Source organism: Dipodomys merriami, unplaced genomic scaffold (assembly GCF_024711535.1).
Source record: "Dipodomys merriami isolate MVZ:Mamm:240054 unplaced genomic scaffold, mDipMer1.0.p SCAF_656, whole genome shotgun sequence".
Classification (NCBI taxonomy): domain Eukaryota; kingdom Metazoa; phylum Chordata; class Mammalia; order Rodentia; family Heteromyidae; genus Dipodomys; species Dipodomys merriami.
Genome location: NW_027206242.1, coordinates 277266 through 281346, shown reverse-complemented (window position 1 = coordinate 281346; position 4081 = coordinate 277266). Strand labels below are relative to the sequence as shown.

Sequence of the window (4081 nt, the reverse complement as noted above, 5' to 3'; positions counted from 1 at the left end):
ATCCAATTAAGGAAGAAGTCTCTTGCACTGGCCAGGCCATAGGACAATCTTTTCCAGCCATACAGGATCTGTCAGCTCCTGTGTCTAAGTGTCCCGTCATTTGTTTTCCATTGACTTTAACGGCCTTGTAAGGCCTTTTATCTGTAATTTCCTGAACCCAGGCTACAGTATCTGTGGTGCCAAACCCTCCTTTTCTGTTTTGAGTCAGTGTGGGATTAGGCAAGTTTAGATATGAGAGTAAAAGTATTTGGGCAATCCTCTGACCTTTATTAACTTGAATAGTCTCTTTAGAGACTTTTTCATGACCTTTATAGTGGTAGGACTGTCTGAGTCTATTACACCTGGTAATACCTCAAAATTATTTTTATAGTTTGAGCCACCAGCGTCTGGCAACACCAATTCTTACTGTAAAAATTCATGAATTCCGTGGAATTCTTCCAATTGAATTGCCTGCATTGGATGTCAAAATGTATTGAAGAGTTTTTGTATACATGTATAATGATTTCTGCAGAGTTTGTGAAATTTTATTCAGAAATAATTTTAACTTATCTGTTTAAATGAATAGTACAGAAACTAAAGTATTTCTGGTGATTGTCTGAAAAAGAATATTTTAAAGTATTCTATGTTTGTATAATGTGTCCTTTCAGATTGTATTCCATATAGAAAGTTTTAGATTCCTTTTTTCCCTAGGTCCTAATATTATTTTTCTTTGGGATAAAATGACAATGTTGTTTAATTTCAAAAGTTTTGTAAAGTTTATGTTATGTAAACGCCTTTCTGAGGTGAAGATTTAATACATTGATGTGAAACTAAATTTAATTATATGAATTACGTGTGTTGTTACACTTGTTATTTTGTAATCAACTTTTTAATAACTGTTTTTCATTTCTTGCATCTGAAGAATGAAAAATACAGAATATTTCACAAATTTTCATATCATCCTTGTGCAATTGTCATGTTAATCTCTGTATTGTAATTTGGGAATACATGCTGCTGAAGCATGTAGTATCTTCTAAATTTAAGTAGTTAATGATGCAATCTTTATACAGACTTATATCCACGGTTGCCTACTTGTAATAAGGAAACTATATTGTTCCTGACAATGCTACTGATCTTATTTTCCTAAAATTCTGTGAATAGTGGAAAAAAATATATTGTTCATCTTAATGCTCACATTTGCAAATTTTTGGTCAATGACAATTTTAAGTCTTTTTCATTTGGAATTTGATCATACTTTCAATAATTTATTGCTAGGTCCAAAGGTGATGGCTTTTTCATGTACTAATTGATCCAACTGAATTAGCTTTGTGGAGCTAATGGATTCAAAGTAAGCCTTGCTTAAGAGCTACTTCTAACCTTCTGCAGTTGACATTTTCCCAAGTGAGGTCTTACTGGCACAAATGGCTACCTGACCCTTTATTCTTCTTTCATGTAGGAAGAGACCAATCAGAATATCTTACCCTGACAGCATAGATTGTTTTACTTGAACAACACTAATCTTAGTTACCAGGGATCATAGAGAGATGAACAGTTCAGTCATAACTGTTCAGACTAGAAGGGATTTTATCAAAATATAATTGTTTATTATATCTAACATTTCAAAAGTAACTAAAGCCAAGAAGGTGAAAAAATTGATCATATTCATGATTACTTAGTATCCTGGCCTGTCTACCATCCTACCAGGCAGGAAGTTACACTACTGCATTTCTATCACCAAATATTTTCATAGTTGCAGGAGAAGTCCAGATGTTTCTTCTCATTATTAGGCCTTAAATTGGTAATGTTTTAATCACAGTGTTTTCTCTTGCCTACAGGCTGTAAATCTACAAATAGTAAAGCTTTAGGTCCAAATCTATCAAACACTGAGGTAGAGATAATGTAATAATACTTTAAAACAGAGTTGCCTTTGATACTGTAACCACAATAGAACAATGCAAAACATGTGTCTTTTTTCTTATATTATATATAGTTATATATTTTATACTTATATGTGCTGATTTTATATTTCACACAATGAAACTTACTAGAATTAGTTGATAATTTCACAAATAAATTAAAATTTATTTATTCAAATAAATAGAATTGGAATATAAATAATTAGGTTTAAAATATATATTAGAATATAAAAAATATCAACGCAGTGTCTTTGGTAAACTTGTGATACATTCTAACTGTTCTTGGTCTTCTGAATTCACATGGTAAAAAAACAATTTTGTTTTCCCCTAATCTATAAGGGATTTTACTCTGCTTCTCTGTTTATTGTTTTAATTCACTGATCCAAAACTCTTTTTCTCCATATTTCTGAAGCATTCCTACTGATTATGCCCAAATTTTTCTGATAAGATGTCTAACAAATATTATTCTTCTGCACGACCCAATGGTTCCTAGGATCCCAGGTACCAGTTACCTGCATCATCAGATAACAACGGCAAGACTTCTCACATAGGCCCATGCAACATGCAACAAAGTAATTGAAGACCCATTTCAATTTCTCATTTCCTATATTTCAGGGCCCCAATTCCTTGAGATGCAGGATTTAGCATTAAGCAATTGTGAAATGCAAGGCAACTTAAAATGAAAGATGAGATCACAAAATTTGAGAGTATGTACTATGATTCAAACATTCAACTTACAGATGGCCAGCCCATATCAGTGAACAAGTTCACAAGGTGTCATAAGATTATTTTTAATACCCCTCCCCTATGATTAATGAAAGATTTTAGTCCAGCATAAGTGGGCCAAAAAATAGTTCCTGGAAGGATAGATCCATAATTTGTCTACCAAGGCCCAGAAAAATTTACTTAGAGTTCAAATATAATTCAGGAAAACATTGAGAAGATCCTTAGTGCTGCAAAACACTGGGACTTCAGTACAACATGGTTCAGTGGTATAAAATGTCACTCTCAAACCAATGATAATCTACATTTAATCGCCTGAAAGTTATTCCTTAACAAATTAACTTTTTAAAATCACATTCGCCAAAATAACATTTGAGAAGTAGATGATACTTAGTGACATTACAAGTTTTTCAAGTGTAGGGAGCAAGTTACAATAGAGTTGAATTATTTACCCAGCACAAATGCCAAACACGTTCAACCATTCATTAAAGTCTAGAAATAGTACCAACCATAATTTGTGTTTTTCAGTAGGAGCCTTCCAGAAATGTGTTAAATAGATCAGCCTGCCAAATTTCAAACCAAAACGTTTGCTAATAAAGTAAATGTCATCATTTAATAAGGTACATTTTAAAACGTCACAAATAGTTGTCCTATCATATGCAATATTATGTTTTCCCTGTCTGTGTAACATAGGGAGAAATATGACTTTAAGTCTTGAATATGGGTACTCATCAGAGATATGACAAACATAAAATCTGTCTTCTATTTCTATCACATTCCTATATAGGAATAAATTTTAGTTTTCTTCTTTTTCCAAAACTTATAGGTAGTAAAAAATAATATACCATGTAAAATAAAACAATCAAACCACTGTACAAAGCTATTTATAAAAATTGGTAGCTAGGAGTACATTCTATGCATTTTTTAACTTTCTTTTTGACTGAGATTAATCTTCCAAATGGATGAGAATAAAATCATGTTTAGATGCTTCACGTCTCCAGTCTTGCAAATTGTTACTGCAGATGAATGAATTATGGAAATATAAGCTGACATCAGTTCAAGCATATGCAGAATGTAAACTCCATGAAATGTATATAAACCTTTCAATGTATTAATAGACAGTTTAACAGGATGACTATCAGGAAGTTGAAAACAGAAAGAAATTATAGTAAAGACATAGAATGAATGAAAAATGAACAAGGGGCAAGTACAGCTAGAATACTCAATGTACACATATGATAAAGGAAGTGGTAAATCTGAAATAAATATTGGAGAAGCATTTGGTTGAGAATGATGGAAGGAGTGACTCTGATCCAAGAGAAATGGACAATTAGATGGATATATTTAATTGTAACATACTTGCACAACCTTTTGAAATTCAGTTTAAAAACACAACAAAAAACAAAAACACACAACAATCACAACCAACCAGAAATCTCTAGAGAGTATGAATATTTCCTCCC

At 32.1% G+C, this 4081-nt stretch overlaps 1 pseudogene; it reads right to left on the bottom strand.

Annotated features, from left to right (window-relative positions):
• Nucleotides 1–905: 905 nt before the first annotated feature.
• Nucleotides 906–1002, bottom strand: LOC138815668 (U6 spliceosomal RNA; annotated as a pseudogene).
• Nucleotides 1003–4081: the final 3079 nt, after the last annotated feature.